Source organism: Cervus elaphus, chromosome 23 (genome assembly GCF_910594005.1).
Source record: "Cervus elaphus chromosome 23, mCerEla1.1, whole genome shotgun sequence".
NCBI lineage: Eukaryota > Metazoa > Chordata > Mammalia > Artiodactyla > Cervidae > Cervus > Cervus elaphus.
The window spans coordinates 11,533,715-11,545,980 of record NC_057837.1 but is presented as its reverse complement, the minus strand read 5'-3'; the positions used below and the strand labels follow the sequence as shown (position 1 = coordinate 11,545,980).

Genomic DNA, 12,266 nt, shown 5'->3' with positions numbered 1-12,266 from the left:
AGAAATGGAAAGAAGTCAACCTATTTTTGCAGGTTAATTTGTTGATCTGTCATGTGCTTGAATTCACCTCAGTGTAAATTACATTTTGGATGGATACAGCTTATGTGTTTCCTCTGCTTCCCTTAGAGCAGTGTGTTCTGTAGATTTCTGGAAGGAGGGGCACACTTGTTTCTCCTTGTAAATATTTCAGTTTCCATCACAGTTATCACTAAATTGATCTTTCAGAATGCTTCTCCCTAGAGAATCCTTTTACTTATAAGACCAATTGGTATACACAAGACTATGAGGGGGGAAAACAAATATGTGGTTTAGAACTGGTACCATCCTCTTGAATTATTCTTGTCTTGTTCAGTTTCTAAATTTTCACTTCATCCTCTTAGTCTTTGAATCATCCGGTTCCTTAAGTACTACTATAACATTGATTCCACGTTTATTTTATAATTCAGATTTAATTCATGTCACATTGACGATGATTATTTTAAAGTTCCTCTTTTCTTATTTTCACATTTAAAATCACTCTCTAAATTCCTGACTCAAAACTAAATGGAACAAATATCATTATTCAGGTTATAATCATTTAAAAAATGTATCTTTTTAAATTTGACTTAGACACGAGCAGCATGTCAAGAAATCTCAGAGCAGTTCCGAGAGGCGCATATTGCTTCCGTAAGAAGTCAGATGGAACTCAGAATTAAAGACTTGGAATCTGAACTATCCAGGACGGAAACTTTACAAGATTATAAGAAAGCAGAGATGGAAAAATATAAGAAACTCTACTTAGAGGAACTAAAAGTTAGAAAGTCATTGGAAAATGAACTAGACATGTAAGTCAAAACACAGAATCACAGAAGATAAATTTAGTCCATTAATTTGTCTCTGAAGCCTAGTTTTTATAGAGCCAGGTTCCTGAGATTAGTAGGAAGTGAAGCTAGCTAGTCAGTCACTGCTAGAGGGCATCCTAAGAAAAATGAGTTATAAGATATCCTTGTAAGTTTTCCTACACTAAGTAAAAGCATGCTTGTGAAATCAGGGAAGATTCACACAGGGGTGAAAGGCAGGGTAATTCCCAGAGTGGCTGACGCTGGCATGGTGACCTGAGTGAGGGTTTGTATGGAGGCTGGAAAGGGCAGATCCCACCTGCAGCCGAGTCCAGGCTTCCCCGCCTCTGAAAGCAGAGCACTCCTAGGACACCTTTCACAAGCCCAGAGAGCACAGCAAAGGAGCAGGGACCCGAGGACGCATTCCGCTAGTCGATGCCCAAAATAAGCATGCTCAAGGGAAGCCCAGGTGCTCCCAGAGAGGGTTCAGGGCTGTGGGACTTGATGCTGGGGTGTGGGGTGTGGCTTCCGGGGAAGGAGGTCGCTGGGACCGGTCTCCCTGCTTGGGGAGCGCGATGCCTCTCATTGTAAAAACATACACTGAACGCTGTTTTGACTTTTTGCCTTTTGAAATGAAACCAAAAATTCTCTTCAGATTTTTTTCTTTGTTTTGATTATGAGATACAGGTGCTGATGTAGGCCCTTCGTAGAAATGAAGTAACATAAAATGAACTTTGGAAAAGCAGAGCATACTTGTCATTGTTCCTGGGGCTGTTTTAGCCCTTTTGTCACCCATTGCCCTCAAGGTTGTGGCTCTAGGTGATTCCTCAGAGCCAAGTGCTTAATTTCTTCACTGTCATGAGTGGAAGGTATATATAAGAATGGTGAAAGGAAACGCTTGAAAATGGATTTGTGGGATGGCGTGTTTCTTCATCCCTGTTTCCTGGGGGCAGGCGTGTCCCAGAGGCGGCAGGTGTCACTGTGAGCCCGCCTCCCTTTCTCTCTGACGCCCTTTCTCTCCTCTCCCAGCTGTGACTTGTTACCTGAGGAGCCCCAGACACACGTGAGCTTCTTTAGAACAAGGTCAGAGCTGTCACTGTTTACAGCAGGTCTGCTCTCTGCTTCCAGTGCTCACACAGGGTGATGGGGATTCCATTTATGTGCGGCAACTTACAAAATGCAAGTCACACAGAGAAACATGAATGAAATTGGTGTTTTCCATCTTCCCCAGGAATAATGAGAGGCTGGCAGAGATGAGCACCGAACTTGAGGTGGAGAAACAGCAGAAGAGATCTTTACTCAGCACTCTCAGCAGCAGGTCAGTCCTGGAGCCCTCTTCTGTTGGAAATTTCAATCCTACCTCAGGGTTCAATGCAAATCTTATTTCAGGAGCGAACGTAGGGTTTTCTACCTGAATTCCACGCCGTTCAAATGGCAGCGTGGAGACTTTCTTGACCAAGGTTAGTTCTGTTCTATTTTTTTCACTGGGTTTCAGATTTCTGATATAAATGATCCTTATTTTTAATTTGGTGAACTTCTGAGTTGTTTTTTTGATTTATGCGTACTAAGTAAAACCATAATCAACTGTGATAATCAAGGAGACATTTAATGATTTTTTTGTGCTAGATCTCTTGTTTATAAGAGATACTTTTTAAATTCTTAAATTTGTTTAAAACCTGCATTGAAATTCTACTTTAGAAATGACATCTTACTGTCTAGTAACCGAAAGTGTACTTTCAGATGTTTGATTAACTTTTTAATTGATTTCACTTTGGCAGTGGTTCATAATCATTTCCAGGCTCTGCTGCTCCCACCACAGTTTTTCTACCCCTAACCATAAGTGACTGACTGGCATCTAAACACTAATGACATATGGATGTGTTTCATTTGAAGAAATCCTAGATAAGTCATTTTTATGAATTAAACAAACTTGTAGTAATCAAAAGATTAATTTTGGGTTTTAGGTTAACATTTTTTGTTACTTTCTTATACAAGAGTACATCTTTAATTGCTATTTTACTGACAGAATTTTGATTTAAATGTCTAAAACATATCTTGCTGAGCAGTTGTAGAATGTTTCTAAGTTTGTAGTTAAATCAAATATTTAAAACTTGTAAATGAAGCTCACTTTTGTCTCTGTCATGACTTCACCTGGATGAATGATGACTGAGATAGCAATGAAGGGGAGTCTTTAAACTGCAGCTAGTTTTCATTGTGTAATCATTGTGATTAAAATATCCATTTCAGTCAGTGCACACGAGTTTATGGTTTTTGATGGTGTTTCCATGATGTTGATGATGCAGAGAAAAGCAGCCCTTGTTAAATGCAATCTCAACCTGTTTTCTCATTTGGCTTCTTGCCATCACAGAAGAGCAATCTAAGGTTTCTTCGACAGCACTGGGGCTACGTTGGGTCGTAGTACTTGGGAGCCATGAACCTGGAGGGCGTGCTTTAGCTGTGCAGTCACAGCGGGCCTCCAAACACTTCATCCCAAGTCAGAGACCTGCCCACGCAGACACAGGCCTAAGAGGAGGAAGCAAAGGCTTTACCCCCATCCCAGGGGTGGGCTGCCTACCGCAGACCCAAGTTCACGGTGCTGTGGGCACATACATCTTTTCAAAGAAGAGATTGGGAACCAAGCAAGCACTTCTTAGTTCCTTCTCCCAAACTCACCCGTTAGGTAAATCTTGCTTCTCCTGAGGAGGGTAGCGGATGCTCCCCTTGAAACTTCAGGCTGAGGAAATGAAGTTCAACTGCAACTTCTGACCGGATTTAGGTTATAGTTGAGTTTACACTCATGCTTTTTGTATATACCCACTAATGATGAGAGCCTGGATAGAAGTATGCTAAACAGTAAAGAGAGATCTGTTGTGTGTTTTAAATTTTGTCCTCAGTAACCCAAAATGTGGATAATTCATTGCTGAGTCATTTTAGCAAGCCAGGTTCTATCTAGAGGAAGTGAACATCCTTTTAAGGTTGAATCTCTTCACTTTTGTCCTGCTTGATTCAGCTAAAGATTCTCTCCTTCAAGTTCCCTGTCCTCTGTTTAAAAAATATGTATGCTTTCTAAATTACCTGTATCTACTGCCACAAATAGGATTTGATATTGATTTATTCTTGTTCATGCATTTAAAACACATAATTTACTTCAAAAGTCATGTCACACCACAAGCATTATTCAACTGTATAACAAGGTTTTACATGTTCATTTTGTCTATGCTATATTTAAAAATCTATGTGTTTTTTCTTAATCTAAGAACATAGCTGGCCTAGGACTCTGGACTCAGTCAGAAGGACATGGCCTTTGTTACTTCTTTTGTAGAATTAGGAACTTTGACTAAATCAATGACTCTCATACCTTACAAAAAGATTCTTTTTTTCCCAAAGAAAGGAACCTTTCTTTTAAAAAAGAAAACTCCTGCAGGGAACCGTGTTACATAAACGGAGACAAGCATAGAGCCTTGTAGCTGAAGAGCGGCCAGAGGCCCTGCAGCAGTGACTTCTCTGTTCCTCAACCCTGCAGTGACCCCTGTGGGACCTTCCCCGTCTATGGGACATAGTTCGGAAACTAACACTTACGAGAGAATCCCTCTCGCTAAATATCTTCAGAATTGAAACTTGCTGGTACACTGTTTCTTGTGTGTAAATTTTCTCAACTTTCTATCTTTTCGTTAAATGGAAAACTTTAAAGAAAACCACAGATGTGCTCTCGTTCTTAATATTTGACTTCAGACTACTTCCTCCATTTGAACACAATCCTCAACCTAGAAATCAAAATAAAGGTCTCAGTACATATGTAGGGCAGGAGCTGTTAGGGGAGAAGATAGGAATCTTGTGGGTCGTTCCTAGGATTATGGGTCATTCCCTCATTCTTTCACATTATGTGTACTCGACAGACTGATACTCATTGTACTTTTTATCAGTTAATCTAAATAGCATTCCATAAATATGCTGTGTTATCTATAAGGAGAATAAGTAGGAATTCATGTTCTTTTATTTATGTAACTTTTTTTTCTACTGACATAATCTTGAGGTTAGGTCTAGTGTCTAAAAGTATTATTTAAAAGTCACATTTAGTAAGTTTGATGTCATTCCTATGATAGTATCTCTTGTTCATCTTAAACATAAATAATATTTGACTTATTTCAGATGTGGCGGGAGCTGGACAGGAGTATAAGTAGAGAACTAAGGAAAGGTATGTTGCCAAAATGTACGAATTAAATTTGGACATTGATTTCTGAAATACACCGAAGGCAGTAAATGGGATCTCTTTCCATTGTTTGGATAGTAGACACCATGTTGAATATTTTTCCTTACACATAGCTAATGAGAAATGTGAACACATGAGTGGTCATAGTGAAAAATATCCTTCTTCCTCATTGATTGATCATGTTCCATAGCTTGAAAAATAATCTCTAAAGGTCTATGTATTTCTTTTACTTCTGGCTATTTCCTTCTTCTACTGCCTCCATCCCTGTGGAACTGTCTGCCTGCACCTGACACTATTCTCAGGAGATGTGGCGTTCACCTGCTTCTCAGGCGCTGGTGGCGGTTAAGGCTGGGAAACCCAGACTCAACAGTCACGGGTGTGAAGCTGTCACTCGGTGGGTGACTAAAATTTCTCTGTCACTGACTTTGTCACCAGTTTATCTTTCACCCTCAGGAAAAGCTCCAAACACCCACACCAGTTTGGGTCCTGCCAAAGTAGGCGGCCTTACCTCCTTACCGCCCTCCTCTGCCCTCAGCTCTGCATCTAACCAGCCAGACTGTAGGATCCCACAGCCGCGCGTCCTCACCTGCGGGCTTTGTACGTGCTCCTCCCCTCCGTCTCCTGTACTTTTTCCTGTCCTCCAGGTATCTGCTTCCACAGCACCTCCACCAGAAAGCTGGCAGTCCTGACACGAAGCTGGCTGTCCCTTCTGAGTGTCCCTGTGCCGTCTTTTGTATCTGTCTTAGAGTTTATGAGTCTGTGTGGAAGCTGCCCGTTCACCTGTTTCCCACTGTAGAGCGTGTCGTTTTCCGGGTGCACTGGGGCACCTCCACCTTGTACTTCCAGTGCTTGTCCCAGCACCTCTGCGCATGGTTACTGAGTAAATGAATGAAGCATGAGGAAGCCAGAGGCTCTGATCCTCAGCCACACGAGCGACCATGGGCAGAGAGTGCAATTACCTTGTGTTTTGTGTCATGTCATATACAGATATGTTTCATGCTTCAGAACACTAGGAAAGGTCTCAGGGTTTGTTTGTTTTAGCTAATACTTTGTGAACTCAAGTATTTTAGATAAAGAATATAATTCTGTCTCTTTCCAGGTGCTGCTGAATTTGTATCTGAATTCTCTAGAGTGTCCTCTGTATTATCTACAGGCAGATCAAATCTATATCAGGACCTACCTGTGAGACATCAAAATAATATATACAGATTTTGAAGGAAAAAAATATATGATTTGAAAACTCAATAGTAAAAATTTCCCTACTGGACTGTTTCCATGAGATTTTAGTTGTTTCCCATTAAAAATGATGAGAAACTCTTTATTAAAGGAAAATATTTTTGTATTGTGTGTGTATCATGAAAATTTGTATGGCATTTTAAGCCATGTTTCTCTGCATCTAACTTACTTTTAAGCAGAAACATCAGCACTGTTGAATTTTCCATGTTCAAAGTGAAAGTGTTAGTCAGTCATGTCCGACTCTTTGCGAGCCCACGGACTGTAGCCCACCAGGCTCCTATGCCCCTGGAATTCTCCAGCCAGGAATAATGGATTGGGGAGCCATTCCCTTCTCCAGGGGATCTTCCAGACCCCGGGATCAACCGGAGTCACCTGCATTGCAGTTGGATTGTTCACCACAAGAGCCACCCGAGACGCCCTTTACAAGCTCAAACTGAGCCCTAATACCAGCTGTTTAAACAGCACTCAAACAACCAAACTTGTCATTACTATTTAGTGGTGTTGATTGATAGCTGATTTGTATTTTCCAGTTTTTGTCACTATATATATATATCTATATGTAGATATATAGAGAGAGACCTAAATACTGCTGTTATGGGTACTGTCGATGTTTTGAGGTATTGTAACGGTTAATAGTGGCATAAAACTTGCTATATGTAACTTTAAACACTGATTCATAGATCTTTCCTCGTGGGGAAATAAGATTTGCCTGAGTCTTTGCCTTTTAAATGAGTTAACTTTTCCTAATTTTTATGTTTAATCGGAGGATAATTACTTTACAATATCGTGATGGTTTCTGCCGTACACCAGCCTGAATCAGCCATAGATACACACGCGAACCCTCCTTGCTGAGCCACCTCCCACCTCCCTCCCGATTCCAGCCCTCTAGTCTGTCACAAACCACCAGCTTAGGGTTCCCTGCATCGTACAGCAAATTCCAAAAAAACACATGTACCCCAGTGCTCACTGCAATTATGTCCGTAGCTTTAAAAAATCTGAAAATGTCTGTGGATTTCTTTCATTCTTTTCGTTCTGTGTATTCCCTAGCATTTGCAATAGCTAGGACATGGAAGCAACCTAAATGTCCATCAAGAGATGAATGGATAAAGAAGTTGTGTGTTATTCAGCTCTAAAAAGAAATGCATTTGAGTCAGTTTTGATTGACTTTTGATTTACTTTTGGAATGAGACTTAAAATTAGGGAAAAGTTCCTCATAGATAAATAAGATTTGCCTAAGACTTTTCACCTTTGCTTTACCTATCAACCTATCTATTGTTGTTTGAGTTTTGGAAAAAGTCTTAAAATTAGAGAAAAGTTCCAAGCACCAGACAAACAGACATTTTCACAAAACTCCCCTATCTCCCATATATCCTCCTAAAGGACCATTTATCTTTCCGAAATGTTATTTGTTCTCCCGTAAGTGCCCCTCCTCCCCCAAGTCACCTGTTTCTCAGAAGATGCCTTTATCTCCTACTCCCTGTCATTTGTTAAGTAGTATATCAACTCCCAGTTGTAGCCTCCCCTTCAAGTCACATTTCTGTGTGAAGCTTTGCATGTTGTTATTGTCCAGTTGATCAGTGATGTCCAACTCTTTGTGACCCCAGGGTCTGCAACATGCCAGGATTCCCTGTCTGTCACCATCTCCCAGAGTTTGCTCATATTCATGTCCATTGTGTCGAAGATGCCATCCGACCGTCTCATTGTTTGTCACCCACTTTTCCTCTGGCCCTCAATCTTTCCCAGCATTGGAGTCTTTTCCAATAAGTCAGCTCTTTACATCAGGTGGCCAAGGTATTGGAGCTTCAGCGTCAGTCCTTCCAATGAAAATATTCAGAGTTGGTTTCTTTTAAGATTAACTGTTTTGATAAACAAATGGGACCTAATGAAACTTAAACGCTTTTGCACAACAAAGGAAACTATAAGTAAGGTGAAAAGACAGCCCTCAGATTGGGAGAAAATAATAGCAAACCAAGAAACAGACAAAGGATTAATCTCAAAAATATACAAGCAACTCCTGAAGCTCAATTCCAGAAAAATAAATGACCCAATCAAAAAATGGGCCAAAGAACTAAACAGACATTTCTCCAGAGAAGACATACAGAGGGCTAACAAACACATGAAAAGATGCTCAACATCACTCATTATCAGAGAAATGCAAATCAAAACCACAATGAGGTACCATTATATGCCAGTCAGGATGGCTGCTATCCAAAAGTCTACAAGCAATAAATGCTGGAGAGGGTGTGGAGAAAAGGGAACCCTCTTACACTGTTGGGGGGAATGCAAACTAGTACAGCCACTATGGAGAACAGTGTGGAGACTCCTTAAAAAACTGGAAATAGAACTGCCATATGACCCAGCAATCCCACTTCTGGGCATACACTCCAAGGAAACCAGATCTGAAAGAGACACGTGCACCCCAGTGTTCATCGCAGCACTGTTTACAATAGCCAGGACGTGGAAGCAACCTAGATGCCCATCAGCAGACGAATGGATAAGGAAGCTGTGGTACATATACACCATGGAATATTACTCGGCCGTTAAAAAAAATTCATTTGAATCAGTCCTAATGAGATGGATGAAACTGGAGCCCATTATACAGAGTGAAGTAAGCCAGAAAGATAAAGAACATTACAGCATACTAAGACATATATATGGAATTTAGAAAGATGGTAATGATAACCCTATATGCAAAACAGGAAAAGAGACACAGATGTACAGAACAGACTTTTGGATTCTGTGGGAGAAGGCGAGGGTGGGATGTTTCAAGAGAACAGCATGTATATTATCTATAGTGAAACAGATCACCAGCCCAGGTGGGATGCATGAGACAAGTGCTTGGGCCTGGTACACTGGGAAGACCCAGAGGAATCGGGTGGAGAGGGAGGTGGGAGGCGGGATCGGGACGGGGAATACATGTAACTCCATGGCTGATTCATGTCAATGTATGACAAAACCCACTGCAATGTTGTGAAGTAATTAGCCTCCAACTAATAAATGAAAAAAAAAAAAAAAAAAAGATTGACTGTTTTGTTCTCCTTGCTGTCCAAGGGACTCTCAAGAGTCTTCTCCAGCACCACAGTTTGAAAGCATGAATTCTTCGGTGCTCAGCTTTATGGTCCAAATGTCACATGTGTACATGACTGCTAGAAAGCTATTAAGTATTTTTTCTCATGGTTATCTGCTTTTAACAATTTAATTTGCAGATTCCCAAACACAGAACCTAAGAGGGTGGAGGAAGTGTTTTCCTCCACAATTCCAAGAGCTGAAAGTTACTAATGCTCACTTAATCCTGATCCCCTTTTCCTTCGGTCTTCTCAGTGTCTGACTTGGCAGAACTCCAGTTTCATGTGAGACTGCTCATCCTTCCCCCTCACTCTCTCCACGCGATTCATATGCTGCACTGCCCAATGATCCTGCTACTTTATTTCATTAATTTGTATTTTCTGATGATGATTTCAAATCTCCTTTCTATAAATTTCTCGCCCTGCTCTTCCCCTCTCACTGGTAGCAGACAATCTTAGGTCCCACAACAAACTTCTCGAAAGGTTTGCCTGTATCTCTAGCAACTCTAGACTGTCTTCCCTCTCTTTCCTCAAAACTGCTCCCAAGTCACTGATGACTTCCACGTCAGTGAATCAAAGCCACAGCTTTCCAGTCCTTGTTTGTCTGAATTTCTCCTTCGTCTGTTCACTGTCACTCACCTCTTTGAGACACTCTTGCTTTTGGCTGGGCTTTCAGTATTCGTTCCTTTTATCCTGAAGGCACGGACAGGTTATTGCGATCAGAGACATAGTTCTTATTAAATATCTCACAGTAAACATACAGGTGTTGCCCCCTCGCCCAGGACTGCACCCGGGGCCGTGTGTTGAGAGCAGGTCAGTTGTTCCACACCAGCAGGTGCAGGACGGCAGGAAACCTTGTCCCTGCTGCTTGTGAAGGGCCTTTTCCTCTCCTGGGAAGGATCTCCTCCTCACTCTGGCTTTTGATATGTAAGTAAAGCTGGTACCCATCCCAGAAGGGTCCTTCAGCCCAGTGTCGCTCTGCCAGTGGAATGAGTTGTGTTGAGAAGCTAAGGAACTGAAAGGTGGGAGCCCCCCTGCACAGCCCACGCTCTCCAATAGGCCGCGGGTGGGGCTGCTCCACAGGGCCCTCGTCAGCGGGGCGGGGGTGGAGTTGGAGGGTTCTGGGAGCAGCTGCTCCAGGTAATGGGGCTCACAGGGCTCGTTGCCATCTTGCATTAAGGTGTCCTAGCAGCATCTACGAACACGGCCCCCCTACCCTAAGCAGGAGCGTCGGCCAAGCCGGTTCACACCAGCAACTGCAGTTTGAAGGGCCAGGAGCAAGGCCCCTGCAGGTATCGCCCTGTGAGCAAGAGAAACCAGACTAAGCACAAGGGAAAGGAGGTTAGTATTTTTATTTCGTAAGTTGGATTTTTCTTTCCTTTTCTAACTGTTCATACTGTTCTAACTGCTCATAGGCTTTGCTGGTAACAAAATCTCTTAAGGAGCCGTATCTTGGCCTCATCTCTCCTTGAAATATAAATTCTTAATGAGACGGAGCACCTTCGGGGGACCTACCCTGAGCTATAATATTTAGTCTCCTTGGGGAGATGAGACTATGAATCCTTTCAGGTTGGAGCAATTAATTAGATGAATGGCTGGAGATGTGAGAGACAAAGAGCCTCTGCTAAATCCCAGGGAAGTTTATTTCCCCACGGTTTCCCCCCTTGTTCCTAGAAGAGTTCCTAGAAGAGTGGCCGCAGTTCAGCCACTGTAACCAGTCTGAGGAAACTTGAAGTTGATGGGCACCAAATCCTTTCGGCTTGTCTTGCTGCTAAGTTGCTTCAGTCGAGTCTGACTCTGTGTGACCCCACAGACGGCAGCCCACCAGGCTCCGCTGTCCCTGGGACTCTCCAGGCAAGAACACTGGAGTGGGCTGCCATTTCCTTCTCCAATGCATGAAAGTGAAAAGTGAAAGTGAAGGCGCTCAGTCGTGTCCGACTCTTAGCGACCCCATGGACTGCAACCTACCAGGTTCCGCCGTCCATGCGATTTTCCAGGCAAGAGTCTTAGGCAACATTTAATCATACATTTAATCGTACCACCCCTGCCCTGTATACCTTGTGATTCTGTAAGGCGAAATATTTCCTGACTCGTATGAGAGTCAGTCCCAGTTCTCATCAGGTAATTTTTGACAACCTGTGGCTTTTTGTCTTCATAAGCCCTCGCCTCTCTTTCTCAGAAGACTTTCAGTTTAAGCTGAATCTGTCTTTCTTGAATTGCACTTTTTTTTTCTTTTTTTTTAGTTATGGATTTAAATACTAATCATATTGGAAATGTATCTTCACAAAAACATCCAAACTGATATTTGACCAAACAGCTGGTATCATAAGCTAACCAAATCGACACATAAATTAACCCTCACACTAGACAGTTATTTTAACTATCAATCTTAAGGAGACTATTGAAATCGTCTAGTACTTCTCCAGTTCTTGGCTAGGTTTTACGGAGAATCTATAACACAACCTATACATTGCCTCCTGTCTTCCTGCAGGAGTTGGTTAGATTTTGTTACCCAACCAAACTTGAGTCCATTTGCCCAATGCACAGTCAAACCAATCTGCTGACACCAGGTTGTGATGAAGGAAAGTGTGGTGTTTATTCCAAGGTGCCCAATGCGGGGCCAGGCAAGGAGAACAGAGGGCCCCTTCTCCAAAGACACAAACTCTCTGATGGCTTCCAGGGGAGGGTTTTATTGCTGCTGTTGCTGTTGCTTCTGATGTCAGTGATTCACTGTTAAAGCAAGGCGAGCTTCACAAGGGCGCGCAGCGTATTTCCAGTAGCGAGAAACAGCTAGGTACAGACACACATAATCACACACACAGGAGGGGGTATACAGATAGCAGCATCGAGATATATGTCCCCAGGTTTTATGTTAGACAGTTAATGGTTTCTTACAAGGAGGGTAGGCTGGTTTATGAGAGAATTAACAAAATCTTA

The 12,266-nt window shown here is 42.2% G+C and overlaps 1 protein-coding gene and 1 pseudogene across 1 annotated transcript in view; both read left to right on the top strand.

Annotated features, from left to right (window-relative positions):
• Positions 1 to 12,266, top strand: part of LOC122682162 (putative ankyrin repeat domain-containing protein 19) — a 224,115-nt gene that overhangs the window by 111,128 nt on the left and 100,721 nt on the right. The window lies entirely within an intron of this gene.
• The window catches only part of LOC122681734, a 31,605-nt pseudogene continuing 21,410 nt past the window's right edge, over positions 2,072 to 12,266 (top strand).